The 12,752-nt window shown below is 40.0% G+C and overlaps 1 long non-coding RNA gene across 1 annotated transcript in view; it reads left to right on the top strand.

Moving 5' to 3' along the window:
- The window catches only part of LOC145538852 (uncharacterized), a 29,233-nt gene extending 25,949 nt beyond the window's left edge, over nucleotides 1–3,284 (top strand). The window contains exons 5-6 of the long non-coding RNA XR_014077288.1: nucleotides 1,228–1,296; nucleotides 3,117–3,284. This is a non-coding gene — a long non-coding RNA (uncharacterized LOC145538852). The remainder of the gene's footprint in view (nucleotides 1–1,227; nucleotides 1,297–3,116) is intronic.
- The last annotated feature ends 9,468 nt before the right edge of the window (nucleotides 3,285–12,752 follow it).

Below are 12,752 nucleotides of genomic sequence, written 5' to 3'. Positions count from 1 at the left end.
TGTCTGACTTTGAGACCCTATAGACTGTAGCCTGCCAGGCTCCTCTTGTCCATGGGATTCTCCGGCAAGAACAGTGGAGTGGGCTGCTGAACCCTCCTCTGGGGGATCTTCCAGACCCAGGGATCAAACCCACATCTCTTATGTCTCCTGCATTAGTAGGTGGGTTCTTTACCACTAGCACCACCTGGTAATGAGAACACGAAGTAAAGTGAAAGTTGCTCAGTTGTGTCCAACTCTTTGCAACCCCATCAACTGTACAGTCCATGGAATTCTCCAGGCCTGAATACTGGAGTGGGTAACTGTTCCCTTCTCCAGGGGATCTTTCCAACCCAGGGACTGAACCCAGGTCCCCTGCATTGCAGGCAGATTCTTTACCAGCTGAGCCACCAGGGAAGCCCAACGAGAACATGCTCCAAATCAACTTGTCTTTCTCTTAACTTCATCCTCTGCATTGTCATAGCATCCAACAGATCATGGTAGTCCAGCAGGCTTTCACATTCATTCTCTGGTGTGATACTCCAGTCATCACTGTGGTGATCCAAGGGCACAGCATCCTCTTTCTCTTTCCTACAATATTGCTCTTTACGGCTCTCCCTACCAATCTCTTGCCCTTAACCACCACTCTAGTTTATCCCATGGGCTCGTACGTCTGGATCACATCACTCTTCTGCTTAAAAGTCTTCACCAGCTCCTCATTTCTTACAGGGCAAGTTCAAATATTTTCTTGGGACACAAACTTCCCATCCTCTGTTTTTCACTGTAATGTCTCTATCAATAAACTTTGTTAGTTAAAGTATAACAGATGTACAGGAAAGTGCAGAATAATAAGTGCACAGTTTGATCAGTCTTCACAAAATGACCTGCCTGGGTCAGGAAACAGAGCTTTGGCAACATCCCAGAAGCCCTCCTCAATTCTTCTCCCAGTTACCTCTCCCTCCCTAAAATTCACCAATACTCTCCTGACTTCTAACACTATAGAGTAGTTTTGCCCCTTTCAAAAAAACTTATGCAAATAGAATTATATAGTGTGTATTTTTTAAGTCTGGTTTCTTTTGTGCAATATTATATTTGTAAATTTTACCCAGGTTGTTCATGTGTCTTCATTGTGTGACTAAATCAAGATTAATTGATCAATTAACTGATCTGTTCTACTGTTGATGGATATTTGGATTATTTTCAGTTTTTAGGTGTTGTGAGTAACATTGCTATATGAACATTTGTGTACAGGTTTTTTGGGTGGATGATGTCTTCATTTCCAGAAGGGATGTATCTAGGAGCACAATTGTTGGTTATAAGGTATGCATATGTCTATCTTTATCAGTAACGGACAAGTTGGTTTCAAAGTAATTGTACTAATTTACAGTCCTACCAACAATGTATGAACATTTCACTTGCTCCATATCCTTGTCCAAACTTGGTATTTTAAGCTTTGAAGTTTTAGCCATTCTGGTAGGTATATAGTGTCCATTGTGGTTTTAATTTGCATTTCTCAGATAACTAAGAACATGAGCCAATTGGATATCTTCATTTGTGAAGTCTGTTCTTTTTCTTACAGATTTATAGAAGTTTCTAACACATTTTATGACTCTCTTGTTGGTTATGCTGATAGAAATCAAATGTATTGTCAGTCCCTAGCTGTGGATTGACAATACTTTCACCTGGTATATTTTGATGAAGAGATCTTTCTCCCTTCAACATAGTCCAATTGCTGGGAAACTCTTCTTTTGGATGTCAGAGGATGTCTGTGGTTTTCTTGGCCCTCCCTCTGGGCCTGGCAGCCTCATGAGACTTTACCTAATGATACAGTAAAGCATTTGTAGATAGCTTTCCTCTTATCAGGAGAAGAAACAGATCACTCTCAGTAGTATAAGTGACTTCCCTTATATTACACTTACAAATCAGGTCACATCTCCACCGTTAGCTGCAAGGGAGTCCACAAAAGTGAGTATCTATTTTGTCCCTGTTTCTATATTCTGAGAAGGCAAGAGGGAAGGAATTAGAAATAGTTGTTAGGAATCCAATGGGCAAGGTCTACACAAGAAAAGAATTGAGTGCTAGGACTTTCTGCTATTATTGGCAAGTGGGAAGTCATGTTATTTACCCCTCCCCTCATTGAAAGGTGTTGATTATCTGTCAAGTTGAGTTGTTAAATGAATTCCACTGAAATTGCATTATGAAACTGGGATATTAAGATGGGTGACGTGACTGATAAAAGTGAAATGGGTATGAAAATACCTCCATATGGAATCTCCATATGTGCATCTGTTTTAGTGTAAATTTTCACATACAAGCCTTTTTAATATGAAAAAATACAAACTTCACATTGGTCATCTTAAGAGGATCACATTAGAAGAGGGAAGCCTTAAAATTTTTCTTCCTATACTTCTATATTTCTCTATTTTTATAACTTGAAAAATATTGTTAAAATTGATATATTTGCATCATGTTAGAATCAAATCCCATTTACCAAGGATAAACTGCTTTGGTTCACCATTGTTAATTTAACATTGCCTTCATTTCTGAAATTACCCACTGTTGTAAAAAAATTAGAAACAGACTTCCCTGGTGATCCAGCCTTTAAGAATCTGCTTGTCAGTGCAGGGGACACAGGTTTGATACCTGGTCAGGGTAGATTCCACATGCCGTGGGGCAACTAAGCCCATGCACCACGAATGTTGAGCCTGTGCCCTAGAGCCCATGCTCCACAATAGGAGAAGCCACTGTAATGAGAATCCCATGCACCACAACTAGAGAGTAACCCCTCATTGCTGTTACTAGAGAAAGCGCATGTACAACAACTAAGACCCAGCACAGCCAAAAATAAATAAATAAATGTTTAAAAAAAAAATGGCAGGTTTTTGGCGTGGATAAACCACATAGGAGGTAACTTAGCTTTATACTTACTATGCAAAGTTAAATAATTACTTATAGGCTGAATGGTCTCATGTGCATATGCTGACGTTCTAACTCCTGACACCTCAGAATGTGACTGCATTTGGAGATAGGGCTTTTATAGAGGAAATAAGCTTAAAATGAGGTTATTAGGGTGAATGCTAATCCAATATTACTAATAACTGGTTAGTAACTGGTTAGTACTGGTTTCCTTACCTGAAAAGGAAATTAGGACACAGACATGCACAGAGAAGACCATGTGAAGCTGCAGGGAGAAGACGCCATCCACAAGCCAAGGAGAAGGGCCTCAGAAGAAACCAACCTTGTTGGCACCTTGACTCAGACTTCTAGCACCTAAAACTGTGAGAGAATAAATTTCTGCTGTTTAGTCCACTCATTCTTTGGTATTTGTTATGCAACCTGCCCTAGTAACTAATACAGTTACCTAATATTCATATATGGTATACTTTCAGTCCTTTATTTCCATCTTTACTGAGGTATAATTGACAAAATTATAATATATTTAAAGTATACAACGTAATGATTTGATATTCAAATACATTTTAAAAGGATTCCCACCATCAAGTTCATTAACACATCCATCACCTTTCATATATACCTTTTTATTTTTTTGGTGAGAACACTTAAGTTCTACTCTCTTAGCAAATGTCAATTATACATTATAGTATTTTTAACTATAATTAAAAGTTATTAACTATTGTAATGAATCACATTATTCATTAGATCCTCAGACTTTATTTCTCTTATAACTGAAAGCATGTTCCCTTTTATCAGCCTCTATCTATATCCCCCAGCCTTCATCCCCAAACAACCACTTTTCTACTCTCTGTTTCTGTGCGTTCAACTTTGGTATGTCTTCATCCTAGTGGGATGATAAAAGAGACAGGATGGCCTCATACTTACACTGAGTCTTTTGTTTAATGTTTTAGCTTTCAACATGATAGATAAACTCTTTCATAAGTCCTTTCACTGTCAGGATATATCAGTGGAGCAAAGTAAAGCAAGTGTTCTTGCCTTACAAATAAGGAAACTGAGACACCTAGCAAATAAGACTCCACCAAAGTCACATAATGTGTGAGGGGCAAACTGAGACCAGATTTAGAGATTTGGTCATCTAGACCAGTAGCCTTTCCATGGATCATTTTCATCCTATCAAATGGAATATTTAATGATAATTATTTAAAACAGGGCTTATTTCCAAGTATGTCAAAGCCACTCAGCAAATGCATATTGAGCGCGCGCATGTGTGTGTGTGTGTGTGTGTGTGAGTCTTTCTTAGGAGCTGAGAAGACAGTGATAGAATGTGGTGTCTGTTTTTGAGGAACATGCTGTCTAGATGTGTTGACTGACATCTAAACGAGCAATATTTTATGCAATGTGAAAAGCACTATAATAACAGTGTGAGCAAAGCATCATAGCAACACCATTGAGAAGGACTTCACAGGTATAGAATTTGTGCTGGGCTTGAAGAAAGTGAAGGAACTTGAAGAATGTGAAGGAAAGTGAAGGTCGAGTTTCCAGCAAAGGAACTTCACTCAAGGAGTCCAGAGTTGTGGGAGGTGACAACTAGAACCTGATGGCTGGAGAACTAAATGGGGGACAATGGGGGGGTAGGGGCTGGAGGAGGGGTGGCAATTCTAAAGAGCATGTGAGGGAGTTTTGTCTTTGCCATAGCAGATGTTCTCAGATTATTGCATTTCTTTTACAAGGTGAAGAGTTAATAGCTGTCATAAGATTGTTGAATTTTTATTTTACTAAGTAAAAACCAAACTACTATCATCTGAAATTCAACATTATTTTTATAAGGAACAATGCCAAGAATGTAAGTGAGTCATATATCTACTAAAATAAATAGTTGAATACACTAAGCTTTATGAAAAACTCACCATATTCTCCACTTTTCACTAATTTCACCATGACAGAGTTTGGGGGAGGCCACCCGACAGATCACATTTCTCAGACTTTAATGGGGATATGTGAATCACCTGAGGATCTTGTTAGAATGCAGATTCTAATTCTAGGTGGAGCTAAGAGTCCATGATTCTAGAAGCTTCTATGTCAGGTCCTTGCTGCTGGAGTCTTGACCACACTGAGTAGCAAAGGTTAGTCTACACAGCAAGATTGGCTCGACTGCATTTGTATTCTATAAAGTTAAACCAGAAAACTATGTCTGAAATTGGTTGCAAATGAATTGCTACTGCAGTTAATCACACAACCAAAGTTCTGCAGACATTTGTCCCATACATTATGAAAAATTACTGTAACTTAGCTTTCTGGTCCCCTGATTCATTGCAGCAATTCCTCAAATGGCAAGAACACCTCAAAGATTTGCAAAAAATTACATTCTTTGAATGCACTATATATGTTTCCCCTATTTAATAGTTTGGTCTTACTATAGAATGGAATTTTGCAGTATTCTTATATGTTGTATATTTCAAGAAGAGAGCATCTACAGCCAAAAATAAAATGATTTAAAAATAGTATAAATTGAAACAGCAGTAGTTGATTTGGTGCCATCTTTTCTCAAGGACTCCAGCAATGATTGAGTCCTGTACACGGAGAACAGATTGTTCCATGTGAGGCCTATTAGAAGTTAACTCTAAAGCAGATGTTCCTGAAGATTCTGTTACCATTATAGACAAGCTGTTCTCATTTTGTAGAAAAACAAATATGTAATAATAAATTATCATACTTACCTTAATGACTTAATAATGATTCTTTAGTAAACATTCACAAAAGGGGATAAGAAGTTTAAAAATGTAGTATTTAAAATAATATTTTTATTACATTAGAAGCCTAACACATAGTGAGCAATAACAGATGATGAATCTTACAAATATCTTACACTTATTGGGAAGGCTGCTGGAACCCAAGGCAGAAAACAGCAAAAGAGAATGACTTTGGGGTCAGTTGTCATTTTCAAGAAGCTCTAAGTTCAGAGACCAGATGGTATTCTTTAAAAGATTAATTTGGAGATGCTCCCCATAAAATCTTTAATAGGTGATTACTTTTCCAAAGCTATTTGAACTCTAGCCCTCAGAGAACTTACAATTTTTAAAGGAGATCTTAATATTCTTTGGGCTTCCCTCATAGCTCAGTTGGTAAAGAATCTGCCTGCAATGCAGGAGACCCTGGTTCAATTCCTGGGTCAGGAAGATTCCCTGGAGAAGGGATAGGCTACCCACTCTAGTATTCTTGGGCTTCCCTTGTGGCTCAGCTGGTAAAGAATCTGCCGGCAATGTGGGAGACCTGGGTTTGATCCCTAGGTTGGGAAGATCCTCTGGAGAAGGGAAAGGCTATCCACTTCCATACTGTGGCCTGGAGAATTCCATGCACTGTATAGTCCATGGGGTCACAAAGAGTCGGACACGACTAAGCAACTTTCACTTAATATTCTTTGGTCTTTTATTCCATAATTGGGTACCCAGTACTTGAACAAACACAACTCCTGATGGATTCAAAGTCCAATGTTATGTAGTTCCCAATGCCTCAATAAATTTCGCTTAGTGATACAGCCTTTCCCTAAGCCCTGGGAGAGACTCAGGCAGGCCCATGACTCTCCTGCTCAGTTTAGTAAGAGACAGTATTGGGCACCTTGTGAAACTAACCCAGCCTCAGTTCCAAAATATAGTAGAGGCATTCAAAATAGTTGAAAATTTTAAAATATTTATATTACCTATAAATATTATGCATTAAAATCCTGGCTAGTGAGAAGAAACAGAAGGAGGAATAAATAGGGATGTGTGTATATAATTCACAAATACTGAGGAGCTTTGAACTGAGCTCCTGAAATACACCTTAAACAAAATTACAAAGAAAGTCCCAATTGGTTCATCAAATATTTGAAGAGCAGTGCCCCCTATACAGAGCAGTGGTCTTTATGTAGGGTCATCATGCCCAGGATGTTACAAGATTATCCTCCTTGATGCAGGGAAATATTGAAATTTCTTTTTACATTTATTTGTCTAAGATCAGTTACATAAAACTTCATTATCATTTAATGCTTTAACTGATTCTAGTACGTGCACTGAGTGTGTGTGTGTGAGAATTGGATTGATGTGGATGGAGAGACTGATAGATAAATGGATGGATGGATGTACTTTTTCTTGGTATAGCTAGAACTGTGCAAAAAACACATTCAAGTTGGAAATCTCTGGTCTAAAATACTAGGACAGTTTTCCTTTGCATTTTCAGAGACTTGTCAGGTGACTTAATTTATTCAAATTGTCCTTAAGGGGTATAATATCAAATAATTTTTATCTTTTTTAAAATAAAATTTATCTTTATTAATATATAATTGACATATAACATTGTATTAGTTTTAAATGTACAATGTGAGAAAGATTTTTAGATGGAAAAATCAGGAACACCAGTAATAATACATGGTGGTACTTTAGTCGCTAAGTCGTGTCTGAGTCTTTGCCTCAAATCTGTGGGTAACAGATAAGCCTGGAAAAATTAGTATTGGCCAAAATGTTGAGTGCCAAATAAAGGAGTTCAACTTTTGTTATTTATTAACAAGAGGACCTATTGAGGTTTTTAAAAAGTGAGTGGAGGTCAATCTGCAACAGTGAGCATGAGGTATATATATGTGTGTGGGCTTAGTCCCTCAGTTGTGTCCAGCTCTTTGTGATCCAATGGGCAGTAGTCTGCCAGGCTCCTTTGTCCATGAGGATTCTCCAGGCAAGAATACTGGAGTGGGTTGCCATGCCCTCCTCCAGAAGATCTTCCCAACCCAGGGATAGAACCCAGGTCTCCCGCATTGCCGGCAGATTCTTTACCATCTGAGCCACCAGGGAAGCCCTTGTATATATATGTATATTACATAATACACCATATATAGTATATACACAACACACACACATATATGTATACATGTTTATTGAGATATAATTGACATATAACGTTGTATTAGTTTTAAATATACAACATGAGAACAATTTTTAGATAAAAAATCAGAAATAGCAGTAATAATACATGGTGGTGGTTTAGTGTGTGAATACACACACACACATATACATATAGATGTATATACACACACAGAGACATATATATATGTGTGTGTGTGAATACTGTATATAGTATATTGTGTAATATAAACACATAGCAAAGAAGAGTTGGGAGTTAAGGGACTGCTATAGCACTCCATAGACATGAGGCAAATAGGCCTAAACCAAGAGGATAATATACTTATTGTCCTTTTTCTTTTTTTCTTTCTTCTTTCTGCCTTTTAAAGTACCACTAGTTTGAATAAAAGGCAGTGTGGACCATAGTCAGGAACATGGCTCCTGAAATCACATCCTGACTCCCCTACCTGCCAGTTCTGTGAGCTTAGGCAGGTGTGATTGTTAATTTTATGTGTCAACTGACTGGCCACAGGGTGCCTAGATTAAACATGATTCTGGCTGTATTTGTGAGGGTATTTCTGGATGAGGTTAACATTTGAATCCATGGACTGAGTAAAGCAGGTTGCCCTTCCCAGTGTGCAGGGCCTCATCCAATTTGAGGTCCTGACTAGAACAAAAGGTAGAGGAAGGGAGAATTCTCTCTCTCTCTCTCTCTCTCTGCCTTATTGCTTGAGTTGGGACATATCAGTTTTTCTGCCCTCGGACTGGGATTTGCACCATCTGCTCTCCTGGTTCTCAGGCCTTTGCACTCAGATGGTTATACAACTGGCTTGGCTTTCCTGGCTCTGCAGCTTACAGAAGCAGATTGTGGGCCTCCCAGGCCCCATATTTACATGAGCCAATTCCTCATAATAAATCTCAATCTCTCTCCTCTCTCAGTAGATGGAGAAGTAGATATAGATATCATTAAATGCTATTGGTTTTGTTTCTCTAAACCCACTTGACTAATACAGCAGGTTAAGTTCACACTTCCCTGATGGACACCATAAGAGCTCTCAGAAGTATAGATAATACTGTGTTGAAGCCCAGCGCTCCCACATCCTTACTCTGACCAGCTATATTTCCTGAGGCAAACAATTTCTGTCACTGCAGGCGGAATATTCCTCTGAAGGAAGTTTCAGAATCTGCTGTCACCAAACCCTGGTTTCCCCATCACTTTGTTCTCCAGTCATGTAAGAGTGAGGAAGTGGGGTGGGGATGAGAAAGAGGGGTGGGGATGAGAAAGGAGGGTGCAGAGGAAATGCTGCTTGTGTTCCTGACTTGACACACACAATAATTTTATATGTTTAAAGCCTTGAGTTCTTATAGAGGCATGCTCAAGAATATGACCTGTTATTAGTTCTCTATTATGCTTTCATCAAAAACACATATTACTGTATTTTTAAGGCAGAGTTCAATTTTGGCACCCTATTCGTGTTTTTTAGGCATCAGAGAAATTGGCAAAAATGTTAGGCAGTGACAAACAGAAAGTAGTAGGTTCTAGTAATTGCTTGTATTTCCTTCTGCTTAGCTGTTGTTTATTGCTTTCATCAGTTATTATATTACACCTTTCTCCATCACTGAACATTTTGGCCTGAAGTTAATTTACTTTCAAATTCAGTGACCGCAAGAGTGACACTGTGCATTTCTGCTTTATTGCATGACTCTAAAGAGGTGCTAAGATGATTCCTTCTACCTAGCGAAAACACACTTTCTGTGTGTTTTGCAAGCTTTAGGCCTAATTTGCATATTCATAGTAAGGCAATTATCTTGATTTTTGAAAAAGATGTTCATTTACAATATCAAAAGTTTCAGAATCCTTTCACTTGAATTATTGAAATAATTATCACAATTTTGCACAGCAGTGATCTAAATGTGATCTCAGTTGCCACTTGGCCTACAGTACAAAAGCAACTACAAATCAAAGGAGCAAAACATCATTTACTGTGACATTTATCCTACTTTGTAGAAGACTAAGAATAGGTTCACTCCAACCCACCTTCTCAGGAACCCTGGTTGGCTCAATTCATTACTGGTGAAACGTCCAGAAAATGCTGATGCATGCAGGCATGTCAGAGCTTTTCAGCTAAATTTCACACTTGTATTTTTCATATTGTATGGTGACATGATTTTAAGGAGGGCAAAGAAGCGATCTTATGAACTGCCTGCTGGTTGTATGGCAACTTAGCAGTTCTGGGTAAGTTCTGAAGAGGAAAACTGCTGTGCTGACCTCTCTGATTCTGTCCCCAGGTGAGCCAGCCTCCTGTCCCATCAACTTTCTGGAGTGTAGGACCGCAGCCCCCTTCTGCCAGGAGCCACCCTGTGGGTTTCTTCTTAGCAGGTTCAGGCTGATCGCCTCAAAGAAAACCTCCTGCTCTGCTCTTCTCGGGTCTGTCTTTCCTGAATCACTTTCCTCCCAGCACTGCTGTGTTTTCTAACCCTTCTCCCCATCCTCTTTTCTGGAGAATTCAGCACACACCTGGGTAGGTCTAGGGGACCCGCTGGGAGAAGCTCTGAGTCCAGACTTCAAGAGTAAGTGGAATTGGGTGACTCCGGAGCACCCTTAGGAAATTTCCAACCTGGCAACATGGATGCGTGAAGATGCTCTGTCACTTTTAATCTGCACCCAGGCCAGGCACAAGGGCGGCTCAGGGCTGTAGCGGAGGTCGGCGTCAGCGACTGTCCGGGCACAGGGAAAGCGCACAATGTCTGCTCACATTTGCCCAGTGGGCCTTGTCCTGGGGCTCCTGGGATGAGCCCACACCCCAGCCCCACATGACTTCAACCCAGTCACCTTCCCCAAAACTTCGGAGACCTCTGCTCGTGTGTCCACCCACAGCATCCTTTTCTGTTCACCCTTTGCGCTCTGACCATGAATCTCATCCTGGCCTTCCGCAAATCTTTCCCTTCACCCTTGTCCACCTGCTTTCCTGACCTCACACTTGCATTTGTTTTTCAGCAGATAGTTATGAGACTGAGACTGTGTTTTCCTCTAGCCATTCCTAAGTGAATCAGGGGTAATTTTTCAAACCTGGAACTCAAAGTCCTTAGACAACAGGTTCTACACTTACTTATGAATTTTATTTCTCACCAATCTTCTGTCTTTTAAAATTTATTTATTTATAATTGGAAGATAATTGCTTTACAATATTGTTTTTGGTTTCTTCCATACATCAACCAAACTCAGTATCATAAAGCAATTATCCTCCAATTAAAAAAGAAGCAACGTAGATGTTCATTGACTTATGAATGGATAAGGAAGTTGTGGAACATACACACAATCAAATATTATTTAGCTATAAAATGGAATGCATTTGAATCAGTTGTAATGAGGTGGATGAACCTGGAGCCTATTATACAGAGTGAAGCAAGTCAGAAAGAGAAAGACAAATACTGTATATTAACTGCATATATATGGAATTTAGAAAGATGGTAGCAACAATCCTACATGTGGGGCAGCAAAGGAGACACATGTAAAGAAAAGACTTTTGGACTCAGTGGGAGAAGACGAGGATGGGATGATTTGAGAGAATAGCATTGAAACATGTCCATTACCATTTGTAAAACAGATGACCAGAGCAAGTTCGATGCATGAAGCAGGGCACCCAAAGCCGCTGCTCCGAGACAACCCAGAGGAATAGGGTAGAGAGGAGGGAGGGGAGTTCAGGATAGGGTTGGGGGGAACACATGTATACCTGTGGCTGATACATGTTGATGTGTGGCAAAAACCATCATAATATTGTAAAGTAATTATCCTCCAATTAAAATAGATTAATTAATTGGAAAAAAAAAAGATTTTTGCCATACATCAACAGGCTTCCCAAGTGGCACTAGTTGTAAAGATCCCATCTGCCAATGCTGGATACATAAGAGATGCCAGATCAATCCCCGGGTTGGGAAGATCACTTGGAGGACGGCATCGCAACCCACTCCAGTATTCTTGCCTGGAGAATCCCATGGACAGAGAAGCCTGGCAGGCTATAGTTCAAAGGGTTGCACAGAGTCACACACAACTGAAGCAACTAATACTCTTGCATACATCAACATGATTCAGCCATAGGTATACATATGTCTCCTCTCTCTTGAATCTTCCTCCCACCTCCCACCCATCCCACCCCTCTAGGTTGTCACAGGGCACCAGGTGTGAGCTCCCTGCATCATACAGCAAATTCACACTGGCTATCTATTTTATATATGGCTTATCAATCTTCTCAATGAATTCACTTCTTCAGGGATAGAGAATACCTGCACTGCTCCTCAGCTCTTCCCTGAGGTCTAAGTGCTAATGCCCCCTGCAGCCCATTCTTTTCTTGCTGGGATGTCCCCCAGGTCCTTGCTATGGCTGCAGTCCACCCTTCAGCTTCTCTTGCAGGCATACTTTTCCCCATACATTCTACCTCTTGGTAATGTCTACTGGCTGTTTCCACTTTTAGTGTCTTGGTCCTTCCATCACAAGCAAATTCAAAACTCTTCAAGAGGAGATACTGTCCTTTTTTGCTGTTTCCTCCATAGCACACAGCACAAAGGCATCTAGAGGCAATTCTCATTTAATAATGGGCAGGGCTTCCTTAAGTCCCCAAGACCCAGCTAAGGTGGTCTCCTAGCCTCAGTTACATGGGTGGTCAAAGTCCACATACCCATCTAGATTCTGCAGTTTCCTCTGGGTGTCAACCCTCACCACCCTACTCCCAGTGAGCTGCCTTGCTCTGCAGAATGCTGACCCAAAGTCCAGCAAACAAACAAAAATCCACTCACACAAAGCATCTGAGAGCCTAGTAGGACTTACTGAAAATTTGAGAAGGAAATGTTATTAATGTATTTGCCACATATTCATCAGTGGCCTGCTTGGGCCTCCTCTCTCCTGTCTCTCTCTTTTCTCTCTACCCCCATCCTTTCAAAAGTAGCCTCCTGAACATAGCACAAACCACCCCAATCCCTTCTGCTCTCATTTTC

This window comes from Giraffa tippelskirchi, chromosome 1 (genome assembly GCF_054371585.1).
Source record: "Giraffa tippelskirchi isolate mGirTip1 chromosome 1, T2T-mGirTip1v1.2.pri, whole genome shotgun sequence".
NCBI lineage: Eukaryota > Metazoa > Chordata > Mammalia > Artiodactyla > Giraffidae > Giraffa > Giraffa tippelskirchi.
The sequence above is the reverse complement of the archived record's forward strand: the minus strand, read 5'-3'. Positions and strand labels throughout refer to the sequence as shown.